General features: G+C 44.8%; 1 non-coding gene and 1 pseudogene across 1 annotated transcript; one reads left to right on the top strand and one right to left on the bottom strand.

Moving 5' to 3' along the window:
• Window positions 1–9,104: 9,104 nt before the first annotated feature.
• Window positions 9,105–20,889, bottom strand: LOC126532139 (MAM domain-containing glycosylphosphatidylinositol anchor protein 1-like; annotated as a pseudogene).
• A 3,718-nt stretch (window positions 20,890–24,607) lies between these two features.
• LOC126532588 (U2 spliceosomal RNA) lies at window positions 24,608–24,790 on the top strand. The gene has a single exon (XR_007599828.1). It is a non-coding gene; the product is annotated as a U2 spliceosomal RNA (small nuclear RNA).
• The last annotated feature ends 425 nt before the right edge of the window (window positions 24,791–25,215 follow it).

Here is a 25,215-nt window from a genome sequence, read left to right as displayed (position 1 = left end):
GACATCCATGACACCTTCAAGTTTCCCTCGCCGACATCGAGGCGAATATCAACTGGCGCAGTTGATGTTCGCCTCGATGTTGGCACCTTTCGCAGCTCCGGAATGCGAAACTCGATTAATCGGGTTTTGTTTTGAACGAAGTCAGCGGACGAGTACGATCACACGTGTGAACTCGCCTAAACGTGATGCAGATCAGTCCGGCGCGAACATGCGTGCCGGGAAAAGGCAGAAATATCACATGTGGCATGATTTCTCCAGAACAGCATTGCCATTTGTTGGGCGTGTTGGTAAACTGATTGGAAAGCATATTTAGCGCCAGCAAACAAAGACAGAAGGGAGACGACACCACATGGCGCATTGTGGTGTCGTCTCCCTTCTGTCCTTGTTTGCTAGCGCTAAATATGCTTTCCAGGTCTTATTAAGTGCGCGAGTACTCGCCACGTACGTGAACTGATGAAACGCAATTATTTGTAAGCGTGAGGTTGAGTCTGTTTTGGAGCACTTTAAATAACCCACGTTGACCATATTAATATGGACAACTCAATTATGCGGCACCTTGCGCGAAAACACAGTGACGCATGTGCTGTTACGTCGATGTTCCCCACATGCACTGATGGTTCCAGGTTATCCGTACAAAGGCGCTGAAGTCAAAATCGTTTGCGAGGACTTGTTCGTGTTGAATTAGGTCTTAATCCCATTGTTTCGCTTTATACACAACATCACCTACGTTTTATGTCCACTGCAGGACGAAGGCATCACCCAGCGATCTCCAATTGCCCCTGTCTTGCGTTAGCTGATTCCAAGATCACGAAGTGACGAATCGCAGCGTAAAGAACCAACACAAGTTGGTCTATTATTTCAAACAAACAACGAGCGTAAAACGTATTACGGCAGTCTTGAAGCACCAGCCGTAGCTGCGGTCCGGCCACGGTCCGGCTATCCGTGAACAGCGCAACAAATTCAGTCGAGTCGTCCTCACGGCGAGCAGTGGCCTTTCCATGACACGCAGTCTACTTATATCCTTCGCTGTTGAGACCGGTGACATGCGCAGGTGGGCATCGCTGGACGAAGCGACGACGCCGCGAAGGCTTCGGCAGAACAATGGGTGCATTTGTGGTTATAGCATATCGCCACAATCACCCCCACCTAATTTTCTGCCGTCCTTCACTGCGCTTCCCTTCCCTTGGCACCCATTCTGTAACTGTATAGGAACACCGGTTATCTGCCTTACGCATTACCGTGGGGACGTGGAGTAGAGGTATACAGAACATCGGACTTCTAATTCGACATATACCTATTGCCCAGAAATATTGCCTAGAAGCCTCTCTTTCTTTCTTAAAACAAAGCATTATACATTCTTCATCATTAACCGGAGCATGAAAGAGCCAGAAAAACTGCAAAAAAATATGTAAGAAAAAGGGCAAACGTTGAGTCACCGCCTATAAGTTTCCCTTTTACCGGAACGCAAATTTTACGAGCTTCATCTATGGACAGCGCATATAAGAGAGATGATCAAGCTGAATATACAAGTCACCGCGCAGGTAGCAATTTCTATATGAACAATTATCGATGTTCTGTAACTTTACGAAATGACAGGTGGATCGCTTCGCGACCATGTGCAAATAAAAATGGGAGCCCTTTTCACTCACCACCGCACACTCATTTTTGCGAAGTACAACCTACACAACCGCAGCACTGCTGTCACGATAGGAGACTGGATCGACGCGCAGTGTTAGTTTGATTCCTACTGGCGCAGCTCTTTTCATCCTCAAGTACATGTACCTACAGGATTTCATTATTTTTCTGGCCATTCGGAGTAAGCCAAGTTCAAAAACAGGAGTTTCGAAGTGTGCGACAGGCAGCCTCTTTCATCGCCTCCTGCCTCCCTGCCGCACTGTTCCATCTTTCCATTGGCGTGCAAATACAGGGAAGTCCATCGAGTTCCTTTCGCTGTTCGACGCGCTTTCGTAGACCGTCAATTCGTAGTTTGGTGAGAACGAGGGAGACATTTATGATCGAAGATGCTACGTGATAAAAAAAAAGGAAATTTTCACTGCTCCAGAAAAGACGTCGCCTGCGGCTCTATTGGCACGCTACATGTACAGATTGAAAAAGAAGGCCGATAATTATTGATTACCGCAGAGAAAGGACACTGGTAGCGAGGATCGATACACTGGCACGAAGACACAGTTACTGTCCAGCCCTGCGCCTCCGGGGCCTTTCTTGTTTATCTCTCGCTCTTTTGACGGCTTTACTCGCGGGAGCTGCCACCTGGTTACCGCAGCCATCAGCGTTAAGGCAAGCAGAAAAGGAAAGAGTGAACGATGATTCGATGAACACTGGGTGGAAATCCCTGCTGAATTGAGGTGCAGCTGGCGCTGTATCCCGCATCTTCGTCGCTTGGACCTTCCCGCGCAGTTGGCACTAGACTGATGACGCGGTCTGCCTTGAACGACAGCGAATCTTTCGCGGCGACAGCTGCAGGCCAATCGTGGGCATTTAGTGTCACTGGTCAAAACATTAACGATGCAACGTGCATGGAACAACAACTTTATGGGCACGGATTTGATGATATCAGGTGACCTCTTATTCTAGTTGTTCCTTGTTCTAGCGGATATTACGTTTTTATGTTTTATGTTTAACAGACTTAGACCTATTTATCAGTCGCACGTGGTTAACCACGGGGGCCCGGAAGATTATCTTAATTTGCATTTATTTCTTGAAACAATATAAAATTTCAAGATATGTAGCGACAAAGTCAATGAGTGCCTCACAGAGGTCCCCGATTCCGCCCAGTAGAAACAGTACAGCGCACATAAATAAAAGCACATCTCCTACAGGCAATCCTTTTAATTAAATAATTTTACGCGCTGTTTAAGTCTGCAGAACTAATGTATCACTAGTAAACGTAATAGTATTGTCGAGGTTATACGCAACAAAGTACAACCAACATATATGATTTGCAATATTCACAAGAAAGGAAGACTAGCAGATGTGAGCGATCTTGGAGAATTATAACCCGATTTCCAGCGAAGTTGTTTCCTTCGAGCAGTTGCAATAAAAGTTTGTTTTCTGTAATTCTTCCGCGTACTTGAAAAAGTTGCCTGTATATGACTGTTCCGTTTGAAACTTTGCCGGCAGGTAATGTTTCGGAGCACTTGCCCTTGGGAATCTTTTAAAAAGCCAGTAATGTATCGACACACATGTTACTTTACCAGAACATCTACCATGGTGTCCACCCCCCCTGCCCCCACATTTTCACTAGATTTTATACCGGTTGAGTTCACACTTCTCCCAGGGTAACGGAGTAAATTCTGCTTTGTTCGTTAAATACATTCATAAAGCTCCGGATCACTTGCATGCTTAGTTTAATGCAAATGTCATAATAAGTCGCCTGACATTGAAGTTTGCCTGCAAGTTGCGCATAACATGCCATTTATTTTCGCCATATATAAACAATGTGTCCTGTTTAGCTCACCGAAAACATCGTGTAAACCAATTATAGGAACGTCTTATGGCACATGAAAATAGAGGGGGTGGCGGGGTGTTGTGAAAGTCATGGGTCCGTGCGGCCAACGAAGGTTCCATGAATGGTGCCGTGCCAGGTGCCGGGAGAAAGAAGGGTTCCGAGCGACGTTGAAGAGAACGAAAAAAAAAGGATTACATTAAAAAAAAAAAGGTAAATGGTTCAGTTTCACAATACGGCTCCAACTATCGGAGCACACTACATGCTAGAGTATTTGCAGTCGTCCGGGTCTACTTTTTATTCCGTTTATTTCTCTCTTTCCTTCGTCGAGGGAATTCACTGGTCGATCACAAACGCCGAACCCCCCACTTGTCTTCAACATTGTGCACCTGTCTCCAACGTGGCACACCTGTCTCCAGCGTGGCACACCTGTCTCCGACGTGGTACACCTGTCTCCAACGTGGTACAATACGAGGCAACCACGTGGCAAACAGTGAACCCGCCGTTGATTTCCCTGGGAGTCCCTGACAATGACCCTGTCATCGATCGGTGGCCTCTTCGTGACGGTCAGGAGGTCGACGTTGCTGTTTTGAAATCAAGTGAATGATGAAGCGTGAACATCAACCGTGACAATTGCGTGCCGCGGGTGGAGCATCCTTTGTTCTGGGGGATCGTGAGGCACAACAGGGGATAGAACGATGGCTCAGTAATTATTTGCAACGCTTCTGACTGAACCGGGAACACGAAAATTCTGTCACACATTGCACATACCATAATTCCTCTCCCCTTTTCGCGAAATATATACCTCTTGTAAACTACAGATATATGTAGAGACACTGGAAAGCATAGCTGATAGCGGCCACAACACAGGCTGTAGCACTTGAGTAATACATTTTTTTACAAAGGCCCTATTTGATCCAACGACATTCCACACAGATAGTTTCCATAGCGTACCACCAACTTTCGCGAAATTTCGTTTTGGTGGCGCTTACAGTTCTGCCGGGACAGCGGGCTCAATTCCGTGTCAATCGTTAGACACGCTCATAACGCTCTAGAGAGCTTGCATACGTAATTTATTGCCCATCTATTATGAATTACCCATCTATTATGAACTTTACCTGTACATCACCCATTATCTGGTCCTTACAGTCACCAAACATAAAGAAGCTGCCTCCTTTAGTTCAGTGAGGACACCAGGCGAACGTAATATATCACGCATGAAAAAGTAACAAAAAAAAAGAAATGAGAAATGAGGGCTCAATAGTTATTGCTAACGTTCCTGAATAAGCCATAATCGTTAGAACCTTGCGACATAATGCATTAAAAGTTCTGCTTATTTCTTTAAAGCATAAATGGCTGAAACACAGGATTTTCTTGGAACGTTGGGAAACCTTACTTATAGCAGCAGCGTGATACTTTCGAGTGCTTGCTTGCGAATTTTTAAAGCTGTATCTGATCAACACGCATTTAGCATCGCACACAAACTTGGCATATTGTTCGCCTTATGTTTGGAAAATTGGACCTCATTTGTAGTTGTAATTATGCAAGCACAGCAGTTTAAGTTTTACACTGCTTGTAACACACACTAATAACGCTATGGACCGCTTGCACACGCATTCAACTGGAAAAGGCGCGCGTATTTCACTCACTCACTCACTCACTCACTCACTCACTCACTCACTCACTCACTCACTCACTCACTCACTCACTCACTCACTCACTCGCTCGCTCGCTCACTCACTCACTCACTCACTCACTCACTCACTCACTCACTCACTCACTCACTCACTCACTCACTCACTCACTCACTCACTCACTCACTCACTCACTCACTCACTCACTCACTCACTCACTCACTCACTCACTCACACTGCGCGCAGCCTATCATATCCTCTCTTACAACGGTCATTGAAATGCAGCATTTGAATCACTGCCAGCTTTTGCGAAGTATGAAGACTTTCTCACCAATTAGCCAGAGGTTGCAAATGTTCACTACACTATTGAGATCACAGTTACGTGTGTGTGCGTGCAGCAGAGACTCAGACAATTTCTAAGAAACCATAGTGAACTTATTGTTCAAGTATTCGACCATTAAGCGGACCACTAAAATGACGCTCGAGCATAACGGTCTCCTGCTAACTTTGTCTTTGTTATGGCAAATTCTGTAGTACGTCATCGCTTACGATGACAAGAGCATTTAAAACACTTGTACATGTAGCTTATATGCGGATATTTCGGCTTGCTGCGCGGGGGGCGAAGATCGCTCGTATTCTAACGCATGCTTAGATGTCGTTACCTCAAAATAACATGTCGTTTGTTACCTCAAAATTGGATTGACGCTACAGCTAGCACCGATTTAATTCTCGCTGGTCTTAATGTGCAGCACAATACACATATTTGACCGCCAGTGCTTTGCTCCTGAAACCGAGTTCTCAAAATCGTGAATTAAACAGCCTCTGCGGAAAAAGTTCGACTCGCCTGTATATTATTACGTTACTGGAACGGTCTGTCTGCCGACATCACGCACCACTCCGACACTCATCACTTCAAGGCTGCTCTCGAATCACTGTTTTGTTAAAGCCCATCCCTCATGTAATTTAAGTAGAACCCTTTTCGTAAGCCTCCAAGTTTCTGCCTCGTACGTGAGTACTGGTAAGAAAGACACAGCTGTTATACACTTTTCTCTTGGGGGGTAATGGCAACCTGCTGTTCATGATCTGAGAATGCCTGCCATACGCACCCCAGCCCATTCTTATTCTTCTGATTATTTCAGTCTCATGATCCGGATCCGCGGTCACTACCTGCCCTAAGTAGATGTATTCCCTTACCATTTCCAGTGTCTCGCTACCTATCGTAAACTGCTGTTCTCTTCCGAGACTGTTAAACATTACTTTAGTTTTCTGCAGATTAATTTTTATACCCACCCTTCTGCTTTGCCTCTCCAGGTCAGTGAGCATGCATTGCAATTGGTCCCCTGAGTTACTAACTAAGACAATATCATCAGCGAATCGCAAGTTACTAAGGTATTATCAATTAACTCTTATTTCCAATTCTTCCCAATCCAGGTCTCTGAATACCTCCTGTAAACACGCTGTGAATAGCATTGGAGAGATCGTATCTCTCTGCCTGACGCCTTTCTTTATTGGGATTTTGTTGCTTTCTTTATGGAGGACTACGGTGGCTGTGGAGCCGCTATAGATATCTTTCAGTATTTTTACATACGGCTCGTCTACACCCTGATTCCGTAATGCCTCCATGACTGCTGAGGTTTCGACTGAATCAAACGCTTTCTCGTAATCAATGAAAGCTATATATAAGGGTTGGTTATATTCCGCACATTTCTCTATCACCTGATTGATAGTGTGAATATGGTCTATTGTTGAGTAACCTTTACGGAATCCTCCCTGGTCCTTTGCTTGACAGGCGTTTCTTTAACGTGCACATAAATATAAAACCATGGAAACCGAAAGAAAGTTGTTACCATATATGTGTTCTTTATATTGCTTGCTCTTGCGAGCGCGAATACTCCACTCGACTTTTTACTATTCCTTAAATCTTGAGTGCGCCGTCTAGCGGTGCGAATGCGAAGCTGAAATCGCCAAGGGATTAGCTTATGTCTCCATATTTATGTTTCAGTTTTTTTCTTTCTTCCCCGCTCAGCTTTTAGCCCAAGGTTCCGCATATGCGTCCGGGATCGTGTGCTTTGATCGAGGGTTCGCGAGAAAACAGCGCCGAAGAGCCTTCGAGGGAGAAAATAAGGAACAACCGCGGATGTGTCTCTTGGGTCGCTGGTGTGCTGCGGTCCTTACGGCATCTCAATTTATGTGATGGCATGTGAGCGCGGAAAGGCAGCCGTGTCCTTTTGCTGGCGTACGGCTACCATAGTAACTGATTCTTCCTGCATTGCTCCCTTTTCTTATGTTTGGTTGTTTTTCATCGCCTAGGCTTGTGGACCAAGGACCTTTCTCATCAAACGACCACGATAAGAACCTGAAAGTGTCGCGATCGTCGGTGAGCTTCGTTGGTTTGTTGAAATGCCGCGCGATATATCGAGTGACGTAACTTTCTGCCTCGCTGAGTTACGCAGCTGCAAGGCGTATAAGATACGCTTTGTCCGGTCGACATTTTATATGACGCCAGGAAAATTCTTACTTGGACGATTTCTTTTCTCAATTGCTCACGTGCGTTTTCTTTATTGTTCGCACTTCGGAAAATGAGAAGGAGTGAAAAGCTTTAAGTTCATCCAACTGTTTGCCTCCTCACTTGTGTTTGCTGTGTTTGCTTATGTAAGGTCTTGGAGTACTGTTGTCGCGCATACATGCACACAATGACTCAAGAAGGCAGATGAAAGACACTTTCATGTCTTAGATGCAGACACATTCTCGTCTGTATGCGCCAGAAGATGCCATACTCCAAGATGCCATACCAACAAGCCCCTATTCGGCTAGTTCTGCGACCCCAGCCAGGGGAGTTCTCATTTCGAGCGGCGTCGTAGACGTCACAAGCCTCGGCGCGGCAACAGAGATGGTGATTGTTGCGAACGGACGAATCCGTCCAGCTTATATAATATATTACGCATAACTGATATTCGCAATAAAATTAAAATTGGGTCCCCAAGCTTGCTACCGTTTGCGTGTTCACTGCGCAGCCGTATAACTTAATGCAACGAAGACGGAATACATATCATTGTTTGGGAGATGAAGTGTTCACCTGAGTGTCACGAGTATTGGCGCGGCGGCAAATGTGAAGATGGCTGGGAATGAACGAAAGGACGGAAGATTAAACAAGTTCAGTCCAGTTTCTGATCAATGACTTGCAGCGAAAATTTAGCTCTCTCAAGTTCGTACATATATAGTGTCTGTCAGCGAGTATTTATGTACACGAATGCGCGGATGTGGGGGAAGCGTGAAAGAGAAAACTTTTGATCATCGTGAGGGAGAGCACGAAGTTTGCTCTTAGTGCAGACATTATGAGCCACATGTTTTGCAATACGGACTTACATATTTGTGGGAGCAGAGCATTTGCCTTTACCTCGAATGACCTCCTTATCACAGCTCAAGACTCTCTTCACGATTTATTCCTCGTGACGTTGCTTCTACAGTGGTCCCATTTCCAGGATGAACTTTCCACGTATTAATGTACGTCTGATGCTGGGTCTTTCAACGACCATGAATTTTAGGGTCTTGAGCCGAGGCCTTCAATAGCGGTTTGGGTGCCGTTATCGGCGCTTTCATCATGTTCCTTTCCCGAAGTGCTCGTGCTGCCCGAAAAACGCCGGGCATAAAGCAAGGGTATTATCAGCAGTTAATTATAATAGCAAATATAATAATAACAGTTAATTATAAAACACGTTAAGCTATTATTGCTTAAATTTGTGCGCAGCACACAATGTTTTCTCCCTCCCCTCTCCCGGCTTTATTTGTTCACCACATTTGAGAAAGTGATGGCTCAATTAGACATACTGTACTTGTGGCAGCTAAGTTTCTGAGAACACAGTATCACACAGCCGCTGATTATATGAACCGCGATGAAGTATGGTACAGTAATTTGGGCTCGTGAACTTCAAATGGCTGGCGCAGCAGAAAATTCTTATAAACATGGTCGTTTTGCGTGCTTTCTTTAAAGTGCATGCCATAAATTGAACACAAAACAAGAATAAGCCTTACAAAATACTGTATATTTAAAGGCCCATATTACAGCCTACAATACAACAACGCTTCAGGTCCTCAGGCAGCCTCAAGACTCCGTCAGCTGGGTCACTTCAGCTCATTCCCGCGTAGCTTGGTACTCATGCACAGGGCTGCTTCGTGTTTAGGTGGTTATCTAGACGATCTGGCATCATCAACGAAGTTGAGGCTTGAAGGTTTAACAGGAGCAGGGCTGAAAGGTGAAAAATGAGAATACTTATTTACTCGGCATTGGCTATGCTGGTACACCAAACACACGCGTGACAATTCGGTTCAACTATAAGCAACCCATTATTGCCAGAGTACATTCATGTACGCACACTACGGTTTCATTCTTGCCGAGATAATAAAATCCCAGTAACAAATGCTGTCTCGGAACAGTAAGTTTTTACTCAGTGCTACGGTAAATCGGCTATGCTAAAAAGAAAAGCAGAATAAAAAGAAAAAAAGTAAGAAAAGGAACCAGCCACTAAAAAGAGGGTTTAATACGTACAATCGTGCATACTTGGTGTACATTAAGCACATAAACTGCATTGCTAGATTTCCTCTAAATTGCTCTCACTAGATTTACATGTGCGCTCGTAAGAATTTTGTATGAAAAGCAACCATTTAAATAATAAAGAGATATCAAACGTACATTCCTCAGAAAGAAGTGCCGGTTCGTCGATTGATTGACGGTAACGTGCTACGGTTGCGTCGCTACTTTTTTGTTTAGTTGAGTTATTACCGTGTGCATAAATACGTAATTATTTTATTTAGCTTATTTCAATAAATAATTGAAAAGACGTAGCTGTCACCATCATATATACGGTGACTAAAACTCCTCCACTGATTTTCATCTCAACAGGTAAATATAGAAAGAAAAAAATATTGAATATATATGTACGCTCTGAAAAGAGGCTTCACTTCAGAACATTCTAAGTACACTACCAACATAATCTTTCAACCCGGCCGCTCATATATTAGTGACATAAGTCAAAATGCCAGAAACTCAGCAAGAACTGCTTTATCCGGGCGGACCAGTTCAGTACTTGTACTTGTTCAGTGCAGTACTTGTAACACTAGTTCAGTGTGGAGATAGCACGCGTTATTGTTGTCATCTGAACGCGGAGCTAAAACACATCATGGGTGACTGGCCAATACTCAGTTGGACAAGGCTTAATGAACGTGGAAATTAAATTTCACTAGCAAATTTGTTGAAGCTTATAACTTCAATGTGTCGAATGCAAGAAAATGAAAAGTTCGGCAGCATGTTACATTCCTGTAACACGTGAAGACGAAAGCCTGCTGCATATTTGGTAATGCATTAAGTTATACGATTGGAAGAGGGAGACTCCTTGCAAGACGTAACAAGCCGCAGTGTGAAGGAAATGTGTGGCAAGCCGTTGATTTGAAAATTGTAACAGTGCTAACACATGCATCCACAAAGTAACAAGGACGAGACATAAGCGCTGTGTCGTCTTTGTTACGTTATGGATGCATGTGTTAGCGCTGTTACAATTTTCAAATCAAGTATGCACCAACTAGCCCAGAAAGAAGTTTTAACGAAGGCAAGCCTTTGTCTGCGAGCTTCGACCTCCTTTCTACGTTGCCGTCTCGCATCGTCGGCTAGCTGCTTTCGCAGTTCGGCTTCGGCTCGTTTTCGAAGCTTAGCTGCAGCTAAACGTCGAAAGGCTATTGATGATTCGGATGCTTGTTTTGAGCTCGTTGCTTATTGAAACGCATGTTGTTCTGTGTGTTGTATTTGTGATTTAAATGAATGTATGCATTGTTCGCTTCACTTTGCTGGGCGCTTGTAGCCTCTACCTTAAGGGGACATATGACCCATTACATTTTTTGCTTGCTTAGGGGGTATGAGCAATTCTTGATTATTATAATTTTTGTGCCGCTCGACTAGAAGCCGCGCTTTTAGGTATGTGCAATTGGAACGAGCCACTTAAGGCTTTCGCCTTAATAACGTATAGCCTGAATGTACTAAAAATAATAATGATAAAAGAAGCAGCTTTGTTTGATAAAAGAAGCAGGTCAATTGTTTGAAATGAATAAGAAATTCCTGGACGGCGACGCCAGAATCCCTGTGGCTGTATCCCGGAGTCGAAGCTTCAATTGAAAAGATAATCGAATTGTCAGATCCAGGCCGATTTCGCGAAAGGGAATTTCGAAGATTCCTTATCTCTGTATAATAAAGCAGCTCCCCTTCCTTCATCTCTCTGTTTTCCTCTTCTTCTGTAGTTCGGCAAAACCGGGCCAATGGCCCCCACAGCCCATTGATAGAATTGCTTCAGCTCTTTCAAGTTGATGTCAGTTGACATCAGTTTGTAAATGAAGCTCGAGAGACTGAAGAACTAAAGCAAGGGCAGAGATGTCAACTAGAAAGCAAAACTGGTTTCCATCTCTTGCGTGGCAGACGAGAGTACGGGATATGACTATAAAAAGACGAAGGAATTAAGAAAAAAGAAAGCAGATGAGGTTACGAAAGTACATACTATATATTTATTATATAAATATGGTATTACAAACTCCGTTTCGCACCCTTTAACAGATTCTTTGGGGCCCGCAATTCTTTCGAAACCTAAATTTATTTTTTATTCAGCAACAGAAGCATGTGCTACGCAGTTTAATATTATCTTACTGAAACCAATAACTTACCTTGCTAAATTGATTCTTCTGTTGTTATTTTTCTTTAATTCAGTTTTCTGTATTAATTTATTTATTACTGTCTTTCCCACAAACTAGAATTACTTTTCTCAATTTGTTAAAGCTGGATTCACACCCAATTGAGAAATCCGGCCTACTCCACGGGTCAAACAGTCACGTGGTCCCTTCACGTGGGCGCCGCCGGACAAGGCCAGATTGCACGGTGGGAGCGCGCTCACAGGATGCGCACCTCTCGACTCTTAGCCTAACGCTTTCGCTCAATACGGAAGCAAGAGAGACGAGAAAGTTCTTCTCTGCGCGTCACTCAAATTATAGCACATGTGTTTATCGCCAACAATACAACAAAGCAAGAAGAAATCAAGAGCCATCCCACTCTGTGAAGGTGGATGAACAGCGAAGCTGTTTAGCACATGAAACCGAAGGGACAAAGAATTTTGACAAAAGGTGCGAACACATTTATTGTCCTGATCGGTGGTCATCGTGACGATGAGTGCGTAGACATATTATCGTATCACCTCTGTTATTAAATGCGTAAGCATTTATGTGCCTACCCAACGCGAAATTTGTCCGTCACGTAAGACATCGAATGGCTGATACCCCCCTAAGCAAGCAAAAAAAAAAAAAAAAAAAAAACACATCTACCTGAGAGTCTAGTGATCTTGGAAATGGTGCCTATTGATAACTAATCTATTGAAAATGCATATCCAAGTAATAAGACGTATAAGCTTCTGCGTAGAATGAAGCGATTCTGCATCAAATTCGGGGGCTGAGTTTTTCAACACGGAGATTTATTTACTGACACGCGTCCGAGTGCAGCACCGGGTCAGGCAGGAGGGAACTCTCGGTGGTCATGCTCTCCAGGCGGCCTGATCGTACTCGCGTCCAGCAGTAGGAAGGGGATGGCTTGCCGTCCGCCTTGTAGTCCAGCTGCACCGGTTCGCCGAAGTCGTCTGACACTTGCGACGGCGGCTGCTCTATAATCTATGGGCCGTGTGCGCAAGGACGACGAGTACCAGGTTAGAGGAAGAAGACAAGATCCGCGAAAAAGTCACCGAACATCTGTCAACAACAACAACAACAACAACAACAACAACAACAACAACAACAACAACAACAACAACAACAACAACAACAACAACAACAACAATGACGATGACCTGCACACCTCCTTTGCGCAAAAAAAATAATAAAAATAAATGGCAGGGGAAGAAGCATTGAATCCACATAACTGACTACTTTACTCAACACACAGGATGCTGAAAGAAACTCGTGTACTGTCTGCTTTATTTCTATTGAAGATATAACAATAATGTATAGCATAGTCAATATATAGTTTTTGAGTTGAGAGAGTGAAGATATAACAATAATGTATAGCATAGTCAATATATAGTTTGTGAGTTGAGAGAGAAGATTTAATGAGAAGAAAAGCCGAGAAGTATGAAGGGGATATGCTTGTGCAGCTGAATGAAAGTGGGTGGTGAAGAGGTCAGATATGGTGTTGTAAAAAGGGTGTAGGCTTATCTAGGCGATAAGCTGGACAAGAAATCATGGAGTCTACTGAGTGCTTACAGGACCTTATAATGTATTGATGGCTTACAACACAATTTGTTGAACCATTGCAAGATGGTCTCGCAAGACCTGGACAGGCGACGGGATTCCCGCCTTTGTCCGCCCGTCACGCTATGATAAAAAAGCAACACATCTCACGAGAGCTCCCTAATGGCACCCGGTGTTACCAGTGACCGCAAGTGGCACGCCGTGAAAAGTGCATTATACAATCGCTGTTGCAGTATCTCTGCATGTAACGGGCCTCCAGACGTATTTACAATTTCGATTCCACATTATGCTACTTGGCAATCGTTGCGAATAAAAAAAAGAAGGCTCCAATCCACGCTGTGGAGGTGGTTGACCAGCGAAGGTGTGGTATCGCATGATCCGATAGACCAATGTTGTGACGTAGCATTGAACCATTAGGTCCTGCCGAGCCTGAGCACGACGTTGTTGTACATATTGACGTTGCTGTTCCTTTCGTCGATCATCGTATTCGCACTGTTCTTCAGGTGTTCTAATTTCGGATAGCTTGCTTTGGGTAGGAACCGCTGCGTCCTGCCCAGCTTAAGCACAACGTCGACGCCGTTTGATGTAGCTGTTCCCGTCGCCGCAAATCGTGTTCACGCTGCTCTTCCGGAGTCCTAACTATATGCGCGGTATTTCCATAGAGCTATCACAACACAAATGAAATCAGTTGCTAAGCGGGTTCTTCTTTTACATGTGAAAGTGTGATTATGTCACTACCTGCTTCGTATGCTACAGTTTCCTCTTCCCGCCAACTGCAGCTTATGCAACCGTAATCTTTTCCGAGAAACGCTTGCGGCGAACGCTATGCGCGAAGGCGAGCTTTGTTTTTTTTTTTTTCTCTCTCCCGGACGGCCGGTGCCGCCGCTGGATGGATGGATGGATGGATGGATGGATGTTATGAGCGTCCCCTTTGTAACGGGGTGGTGGGTTGCGCCACCGCTCGCAGCCGCTACCGCGGATGCGAGCTCAATCTGGTGGTGCCGCAAGGAACCCAGCTGCGCACGCGGCGCGAGCCTCCCGCTGTGATTGGTCGAGTCTTAGGCTGCGGAGGCGAAGAAATCCCACGATGCTAGTCATATACCGCTTCGCCGTAAAATGTGGCTAAACGATGTCGTGAGAAAATGTACCCGTTAGTTGACTGAATTATTTCTGATGAGAACGGGGAATCGTTACGACTTACAAGGTTTTAGCTGCAAAGCGCGCTTTTCGTCGAAAATTTTTTTTTTTTTTTTAAGAATGCGCAAGCGCACTAACATAGTGCCTTACTTCATTTCTTTTTTCTCGGACTGGTATTGGTGAGGAGTTTATACGTAAAACGAGAAAAAATGTGCGCCATCTCCGTAATTGGATAAAACCCAAGTTTAAAGACCATCTTTATTATTAAATTGTAAGCATCAGCTGCGTGGTGGACGCTGTCGTCTTTTTCATTACTGGCATCATTTTCTATCATACTGTCGCTGTCGCTCTCGCACCGATGCGGAACGTGGCGACAGACTGCCTTTTGAAAGCCAGCTTTTCTGAAACTTCCATTTCCCATGTGCCTACTTCTCCTCCTTTCTTTTTTTCACTTGCCAGTGTCCGCAAGCTGTTGCAGCACCTCGAACACCATGACATCGAGTAGAGCCAAGCTAAAAGAAAAAAAAAGTTGGACCACACAGAGAAAAGGTCAAAGGCAAAGGCACGTCCCTATGCAAAGGTCAAAGGGACTACGCACATGCCGGTGGCAGACTGATAACCTATAGCAGCACATCTGCTTCACGACCCACAAAAGACGCTCCCGCAAGAATCGAGAAGCAACGAAAGAGTTTGCAGCCAGGTGACGCCTGAGTCGGGTTTAAGCGCCCGTGGAGAAGAAGCAGGGAGGCGAGGGGGAGGCGCTCTTGCTCAGTGACTCGCCTTTGAAACTGTATTCACCAAAGCCGCCCACTTGTTTCCAGAGTATCAAGACGGCGCTCTTGTGTCAAGTATGCACTGCTATTAGGACGCCTTCCCCTATCGCGGAGCACTAGTCGGCCTAGCGAGGCGGATCAGACCAGCGGTAGTTGGCTGAGTAATTAAAAGTTCTCCGCCGCATGTCGCTCTCGTCTCCTTCAGCGTCACACGCTTCGTTGCTAAAAAAAAATGATAAAAAAAATACTTGCCTTTGTATGCATAACTTGCTTCTTTCTCAAACGCTTTGCCTTTCGTGTTGGGTTGTTTCTTTTGCTTGTCTTGAAGGTGTGATCATCTATAATTCCGCCTGGGCACAACGTGGAGATGACCCAGTTCCAGCGAAAGGAATGGCAGACGTACTTAGCGGTCATGCTTAAGTAGTGCATACAAAAGAATAGATAGCTTGAATGGTAAAAAGAATTTAATGAGAGTCGCTACAGGTCACAGACAAAGAGTGACAACTGCTGGTCACGCCACATTTGTTTGCACCTGTTATGGAATTATTTCAACCACTGGTCACTTTAAATACTCTGCTCAGATATTATAAAAGAAGATCGTTAAGTGAGAACGTTCATATATATGTAAAAAAAATAGTAAGCTCATAAAAGCTGAGTACGAGTAAAAACGCTCACTAGTTTAGATTGATAGCTTGCTATTTGCATATATACAACCAGATGTGTTGAGGATAGCGCCGTTAGATGCATTCTTTACAGAGAACTTCCGTTTTTCAGCTTCAACAGGAGAGGCTGTTTTACAGCATACGTTTGTGCGGCATTTGCAGCATTTCCTCTGCACAAACGTCTCATACTGCAAGCGGCTGCACAAGATTCGTAAATTAGAGAGCTTTTGTACGCCTTTTCCCCCCAGGTGGTCGAAATTTCCGGAGTCCCCCACTACGGCGTGCCTCATAATCAGAAAGTGGTTTTGGCACGTAAAACCCTATAATTTAATTTTTTTTGTACGCCTTTTCCGCGCCATGTGCACAGGCCCACAAAAGCTTTCGGAACGCGGAAACTGCGAAAGTGCAAAATAGTTTGCTGTCTACGCATGCAGGCTGTAAGTGAGGGAGGCGTTATTCTGTCAGTGTCATATTTATGCAGAAAACCTGTAAAGCGGCGGTTGAATACGTAACATAAACCGCGAAGTATTTTATTTTTCTTATTTTTTATTTTTGCATTTTTCTGCATTTGGTAAACTTTTGTAGCGAGCGGCGCTTCGTCGAACTTGCGTGCTCAAACGCATTGGATTGGATTGGATTGGAGAAACTTTGTTGCACATTTCTTTTTTCTATATTACCACCGTACAAAAAAAAAAAAAATACAGCGCCTGCCGTTTACTTTTAATATTTAATAAGCTCTTATGATCATATATGATTCTTGGAGTGGGGGACATGCATTGTTTGTTTTAGTTGTTTTCTTTTCTTTCTTTTTTTAGAAATGCTGTTCCAGATATCTGGTAAAACCAACAGTGCATTCATTATTGCTTGCCACGTCGACATCAAGAAAAAAAAATCAAGTGCAGAGAAATGTAAAATCGCTTTCTCATGGGGTTCCCAACACCCTCTCCCGCTTGTGATTTGCGTTGAGTCTTTATATATTTCTTAGACTTATTAACGTTGTTTCCGTCTCACTGTACACCAGACATATTAATCAACGCTTTCCTTATCTACGAAGCAACGACATTCAGCTGTCGCATGACAGAGTGGGCTCCCATCGGGGATGAGAATTTCATGCGCATACATGTCACGCAGCACGAACTCACATCGCACGCTGAGGTAGCATCCGTATGAGGCGAACGTCCCTGGGCGGTGAACAGCGGCGCAGCGGTACCAGCCGGCATGCTGCCGCTCAATGGCTGAGAAGTTGACGTATCCGTCGGGGCTCTGAGGTACCGGAGGTGGTACGTCGTCCTTTAACCATCGCGGCTCGCACGGCGGGTTGGCGTCCAACGCGCAATGCAACGATACTGGCATCTTCTCCAGGTATCTTCTCCGAACCCAAAGCTCGGCTCGCGAGAGATCGAAAAGGACGGCACATCTGAAAGAAAGAATATAGCAATTACATCACTACGAAAACTAAAAAAAAAACATTAACATTTTAATTTAATATGCTATTTATCCAGACATGCGAACAATATATCCACGAAACGCAACAACGGTATACGTCTACGCCCCAGATATGACATGATACAATTAGCGATTGAGAAAAAACAATCCACTAGAAAAAAATGTGCGACATAGTGATACGCAATACTGATTCTACGAGAATAAAAGAAAGTAGACCTGAAGCACGCAGTGGATCTACAATGTAGTTACACAGAGGTAATAAGCATAATAAAGAGAATCTGGTAGCATGGAAGAGCGACATACATTAAACTTACAAACATTACATAGCTCAAATAAAAAAAAAAAAGAACGCTGGTGCACCTCGCACTTTGGTCGAAAAGTAACTTTATTTTCTGTTAAATTAGAAAGTCAAACAAGGAAGGGTAAGTATGACACGTAGTTACTACCCGAAACGCGATCGGAAATCGCTCTTCGAAACGCATGTTTAGTTTTCATCCAGTTTCACCTCACGCGATTGGCCTAGGCCACGCGTGAAGCGAAACTGAACGCAAACTGGAAAATGCGTTTCGAACAATGATCTCCGATCGCGTCTCTGGTTCCAATAGTTTGTTTCTGAAGGCTGTTCCTTTTCGGTATATTTAGCCAGCAAGAGTGATTGAATTAATCATTTCCTTTTCTGCTGACCCCATTCACTAACTAGCAAAACGAATGAAGAACGTCAAGTGATGCGGCGGCAGCCGCGGACGTTGGCCACGACACGTGGTACACGTGGCAGGAAAGCTGCAAGCCGTGCAGGTCCCGCGATGCATTGAGGCTGAGCACACTGCGCGATGTGCACGAGTCCTTCTGGGTAGAGAATCAATGAACAGCTGGCTGGCCTCTGTCATGTTTGCTTCTCCCAGAATACATTGCATGTTTCGGACGGCGGGCCCGGCACGACGAGCCACGCAGCCCACCTCGACTTCTTCATGCTCCGGGATGGTAACGCGGGAAGCTCTCGTTCAACCACTCGCCAACTACCGTCAAGAACGGTTCTTCAGGGGCGCCTAAAAGCGTGGTTCATAGGCTGTTCATATTCAAGCACATGATCTACTTGGACATTGGAAACAGCACTATCACTGCTTATAGTGTGCTATACAGTCTTCCTATAGGACAGTGTTGATAAACGACACGCCTTAATAAGATTGCAATGTGTGCGCTTGTGATGGCAGCATCTGAGAGCTTTATGAAAAAGTCTGCAGGCAGCGCGGGTTGGATGGTGACATTGCGTGCGTACTGGTGACCACCAGCTTGAGCACCTTGGTCACCCTCCTGACGGAGTCGTCGTCGGCAAACTCTCGGCACTCCCACAGGCCGTCGTCGGCTCGCGTCACCTGCGTGATGGTGAGCGCGGCCGTGCCGTCGCGCGAGATGTTCCACTGGCGACGGCGGCCGGCAGCGCCCGAGCCCAGATCGAGAGCGGCTGGGTGGCCATTACGCATCTACTGCACGCTCCCACCGGGCGTCTCGAAGACGCACGGTATGCTGAGGCTCTCGCCAGGGTTCACCACCTGTGGCCTCCGCAGATAAACAGACCGGTGGGCGCTGCTCGTCAGGGTGTCCACACGTTTGATAATTGGATGTGGCTTTGAGACAGTTTTGCCATAAGCCTCTCACAAGCTGTCTGAGATGTCGCTCAACAGAGCTTGGATTCAATATGCCAGCCCCTCACTCTTTATATATATATATATATATATATATATATATATATATATATATATATATATATATATATATATATATATATATATATATATATATATTTTCCCATATCACTTGCTATCGTTGTGCTGCCATTACCGCTTCTATCGTCATCGTCTATTGTGATCGTCTCGAGCGCAGAACTGCGGGAAAGTCTGTCGCTAATTTCCACTTGTCAGCGATTCATAGCTAGCGGCTTGCCACGACAGTAACACCAGCTTTAGCAGCCCACTTCAACTGTGAACTTTACAGTCCGTACTCGTCCTCCACCTCTTCTCCCCTCCTCTTACTTGACAGGTCGTATTGATTTCTACACCCTGTTTAGATATACGGCATTGAACTATGAGCCACGATGCCTGCTATGACAGGCGAACGAATTCTGAAACGTGCCTGAAACCTAGCGCCTTCGGCCCCAGGCTCACTATTGCAATTATTGCGATGGCTTTACGGGTTTTACCTTACCTATACACCTAACATCACGACTTCTCCGCCCGAGAACCTGCAGGTTTCATTCTTTTATTACGATCTAAAGTTGCAAAAATGCATGCGCTTTACCTCCACCGCGAAACTAACGCGTGCTTTGACATACGTACATCATGCAATTAAAAGAACTGTAGAAAAGTCGCCATGCGTTACCTGATATTTCACTTATTTTTTAACAGGCTGCACGATTTTGTCTCAAAGCAAGACTTTCAGTAACTAATGCGAATTTGAGCACAACACGGCGGGATGGATGAACACGGTGCCACGAAAGCTATACGCTATTGCATGAGCAATATCCATATGCCTATCGCCTGAGCTCTCGACATTCCCAGATCAATTTTCATAAAACATTAAGAACGGATTGTCCTGAAGGACACTGAAGGTTCGGATCCCAGGATGAGGCAAATTTCTCGATATGTGGAGCCGAATTTCAAGGTGATCTTTCCTGCTATAAACTTCCCTTTTGATTCGTTCTTTATAGGGTGTCCCAGCTAACGTTAGTCAAGCTATCAAAAAAAAAAAAAAAAGATATTGACAATAACGCGGTGCAATATGACATATTAAGACCTACGGTTCTCGGTTGCCACACCTCTGACGACCGAAATGCGTAGGTCTTATAATTCTATCGTGCACCTTGTTTTTTAAATATCGTTTTTCTTTGAACAGCCTGACTAACGTTGGCTGGGACACACGGTATATACGCAAGCATTGCACTGCTAACAGTGTCGGATGTGGCGCTTTGCATTGCATGCACACACGGCAAACCTTTCTTTCACTTTGCAGCGTATTGAAATTCAATAAGTACATTGCTCATGCATCGCAAACGACTGGTTTTAAATAAACGCCGCGAAGGCCTTGGGTAACGCGTGCTTGATTTATCCATCTATTGAGGTTGTTTTCGCGAGGCTTAAACGGTATTTAGTTTTCCAGTGTACATCAGAAGTGTGTACGAATAAGTAATCCTCGCTATCACCGGTGAAGTATAATCCAGAACTCCGCACTTTGACGGCATTCGATTATTCACCGCCATCCAATTAAATCGCCGTGTGGGCGAAAGCCTTCTTTGACTGAATACACTGAACGAGAAAGGCGCGTATACCTTCTCTGGTGGCTCCACGTTGTTGGCGGTTGAACCACTGGAGCGCGACGTCGTTGTCGATACCCCGAAAAGGCCGGCGCAGATTACAGCGGCCAGCAAAACGGGCCTCACTCCAGGTTCTGAAGCTGATAACGAGAATTTATAAAGATGAATTTGTTAGTATCTATGTATTAATACTCATCATGCATCTATCAGTTTATTTTTTTGTATTATTTGATTGATTGACTTGCGTTTAACTGCAGAAAAGGCAGATTGTGCCTTTCTTTCTTTTGCTGTTTTTTTAGATTGTTTGTTTAAGCACGTCTGCAAAATGGGCTTTATTGCCGGAAAGCTTTTAATCTCACCTCATGTTATCGCGCTTTGATTACTCAGCGATTTATTGTTTGCGGAGAAGCCGGCAACACAATAGTGGGCAACATTTACAAGTAATTTTCAAGTAATCACACACTCGGGAACTATTTACTTGGGAAATGTAAGACACAGCCCGCCAGTGCTTTCAGAACTCTGATACCTCACGTCCCACCAGATGTATGAGCTGTCGTAAGGAGATTCCTTGCTTCTCTTTCCTATGACCGTAGCGTCAGTACGCACCCTCAGCATCTCGCAAAGCCACGACATTTCGATTTTTAGGGACGTTTTTAGCATCTAATTTGTAGAAACCAAATACCCTAAATGGAAATCAACTCAAGAAGAAAAGTTACAGTAGGAATTGAATCCCTGCTTCTGTAGATGAAAGTATGCTCACAACCCTAAGCTTTCTCAAAACCATCATGCACAACGCTGCACAATAATAGCTGTAAGGTTCTCGTTACTTTTTATTTTTTTGAGATGTCCAGATCAAACCAATTCTTTCATTTTCTCGTTCCTCAAACAATGCATTTAAGAATGAAATACTTTTCTCACCTTTATTTTTTTAACGCTGTAACTGAAATTTACTCTTCGTGATTTGTATTTGCTCTTACACATTGTTTTGTCCTGTACTTGGTTCTGTTGAGCTTTCTGTGTGCGAAACATTCTTACTTTATTAATGCTATTTGTAGTTAAGTCAGGGTAATGGTTAGTGGTAAATCTGTTCACGCAGCTTTCTTTAAAATCAATTTAGCTCTTACCTTTATGGTGTAAAGAAAGAAATTATCATTATTATTCTTGTTTCTCCAGCACCTCTCTACCGACGACAACGTCGATTTGATTAACGACAACTCCCCTTAAAATTTTTTATATAGTCAACAGCTCACTACTCTTAAAGTTTCTTCGCAAAACGAGTCACAAGCTTTTCTTCCAGCCTTTAAGAACCTGTTCATAAATATCTTACGGAGCGTTAAGTAGAAAAGAGGTTCGACAACACCGACGCTGATAATGACCATTGCACAGTTATTACCGTTTTTTTTAGAAGTTAGCACTGAACTTGAACGTTAGTGCGGCTGTGGCTGAGTGCTTCTTCACGGTGGGTGGCACAAGCGCGGGGCGTGATGACCAGCGGCTCCGCAAGTTTCACGCGTTTCCTTAGGCGGCGAGGCTTAACGATGCCGAGCCGGTAACTAATAGAGGCACCGCGTCGTGGTTCTCGTTCACTGTAGCTTTCCTTGTTGCTTTCCCGCCCCGCCTTTCTCATTCTCTCTCCCGAAACAACTCAGTGCAGTGAGTGTTGAAGGGGAGAGGGTGAAAGTTTGCCAGAGCTTCATGTGCGGCTCGGATGTACTTATTTCTTGGGTACTATGTAGCGCTCCACTTAAGCTCCTCTCAGGCTTTCAGCCGCCACGCACACATTACCGGCAACAAATAAACCTAGGCAAGCGAAACGAACCACGTGGCAAGAAGACCCAGGGAACCGAGAAGAGAAAACGAACCTGAGGAGGCGTCGATGCCGTTGTTGCACACCTCGGGGGCAATTTATTTATTTATTTATTTATTTATTTTTTGCCTGAACGGGAAGGATAGGTTCTCGAGGCAAGACCCGCGACCCTTGCTCATAAACAAACGTGTTTTGTCCGTGTCCACGGCGAAGCATGGTAAACAGCCTGGTGCAACAGAGACAGGCGGTGAGAGGGGCAGGGGGGGGGGGGGGGAAGGTATACGTGAGAAGGTGCGGAAGTAAATTACTCTGCTTACTAGCACTGAACTGGCAATTAACTGCGGCTGGTCCCCTCGGGGTTCCTGCCATCGATTGCTTCCGCTTTACCTTGCGGCCACTACGAGACGAGAGTGCTGCGAGGAGGAGGCCGCTGTAATGCCCGAGCGTAGTTGGGCGCCGCCGTATGATGCGCATGAAGATACGCTACAGGGCGTGCGTCAGCACAATGCAGGCGTGTGCTAATCGGGGAGTAGCCATGTGAAGTTCTTCTTCCATTACCGCAAGTCTAATCGAGTCGACCGCTTAGCGTTTCAGGCAACATGGTGATGCGTTTTCGGGTCGCGAGGATAAACACGACCGTTATAAGAAGAATTTATTAAGTGAAATTATGGAACACTCTTCAGTAGGACTGTCTTGAAAGTTTGTGCGATCTTCGTTAATGGTGTTTGCGTATAAAGCTTCGCAGAGTTTTGTGTAGGGAAGAAGTATCTCTAGAGTAGCTGTCAGTTGGGCATGTTGGTAAACGCTCGTGATGGAAAAAGCGCTACTAAAAACGGAGACATAGCAAGAACACAGGACAAAGCGCTACTATAGCAACTGGGAAAATTTTTATTTATGAAAGTTTTTCTTATGTACAGAATGGACGTACGTCGCCCAATTCTGTTTTTCAACGATAGTGTCTTCGTGGTCACGTATATCCATTATGTGCATAAGAACAACCTTCCTAAATAAGAATTTTCCCGGTTGCTATAGTAGCGCTTTGTCCTGTGTTCTTGCTAAGTCTCCGTTTTTAGTAGAACATTTTTCCTTTTTTCACCAAGACCTATCTCTTACTACTACTACTACTACTACTACTACTACTACTACTACTACTACTACTACTACTACTACTACTACTACTACTACTACTACTACTACTACTACTACTACTAATAATAATAATAATACTTCTTGCTTAGACACTTACTTTAAGTACGGAATAGTGTATACTCAGTGGTTTAATGGCCAATGGTTGGGTAATTAGGGAGTAGCAGCAATTATTCCGTCGCAACATGATCGAACCAGTCAGGACACAGCATAGTTAATCTATTCTCGTGTTCAAAAAGCGAATTTTGCAATGAACTTTTCGGTGAACTGTGTACAGGAATCAGAGCTTCGTCAAGTTGCTAACGCACCTTCTTTCTTGATCTCCTTTCTACATGTATGTATGAATGGGAAATTGAACGAAAAAATTCAGTGCTGTGAAGGTGGATAACCAGCGAAGCTGTGTATGTGGGTCCCTTAATGGCGAACTGTCCATTGCCGTGCGTCAGACGCCATGTGCACATAAATGGAAGGCGAGGCGTGACTAGTCGCTCCTCCACGATGCTGAGCCTCGGAAGATGATGAAGTACCGGAAGCTATATACCATGTATTGTTGCAAAACGTGGTACGACACCTTTTACTAACGAATCCAGGCACGTAGAACAGACACGAACCTCACCGCACTTCAAGGGCACACACTGCTTCACCATAGCCAAGGAGATCGTGCGTTGGTCGCCGTCCTGCACTGCAGTAATGGTTGTGAAGTCGAAAGCCACAAGCGGCCACACACAACACAGGACACACAAAATTGGTTCCCGACAAACTCCCTCGGAAACCTGGCCGTTGCTCCGGTGAAACGCTCCAAGTTTGCGGGATCCGTGCCACATGGATGGTTCGCATTTCTTTCCGCCTCGCGGTCGCGGCGGGCAGCACGCTTACGGGAGCCCCACCACGGGAGCGGAAGGAAAGGAAAGGAGATACTCAAGCGCTTGGAAGTCCCACTAAGAGGGCGGTGCGAACGTATATACATGGCCGACGCGGGTCAAAGTGTAGTAACTGTTCTTATAAGCTTAATATATGATATGGGTTGTATTTGTACTAAGATATTAAACTAATTTTTGCAAGTTGGCGGCGTGCTTAAAGCCTGCTTCACCTCCACCGCGGGTCGGCTCGGTATTGCACTCTCTTCGGGACCGGCCCAAGTATGGAGAAAAATTCTAGATCTACACGGCTCTATAGACGCACGCAATTTTTCCAGAACCTAGCCACATACAGCTTCGCTCTAAAAAAAAAAATAAGATAGAAGAAGAAGAACTGCCTGTGTCCTCTGCCGCGTGACACCACCATAGACGGGATGATGCCATAGAGCCAACTGCATGTGTAATTGTCTCCAACGCTATAGTATCTTAGAAGTGTGCAGAGCAGTACGTATTCGCAACTAATTTCGAAAGCCAATGTCCCAGCGATATGACCACCTCATTTATGTGTTGGTTCGGATTGCTAGCAATATACCGAGAACACATACAAGAGAACGGTGCGCCGACAAAGCGGGCGACGGCATGACGCAGTACTATGGGACGGAGGAAAGCGCTAGCAAGGAAAAGGGCGGCCGTCGAAACGGGGACGTAACGG

This window comes from Dermacentor andersoni, chromosome 5, assembly GCF_023375885.2.
Source record: "Dermacentor andersoni chromosome 5, qqDerAnde1_hic_scaffold, whole genome shotgun sequence".
In the NCBI taxonomy this organism is placed as follows: domain Eukaryota; kingdom Metazoa; phylum Arthropoda; class Arachnida; order Ixodida; family Ixodidae; genus Dermacentor; species Dermacentor andersoni.
The sequence above is the reverse complement of the archived record's forward strand: the minus strand, read 5'-3'. Positions and strand labels throughout refer to the sequence as shown.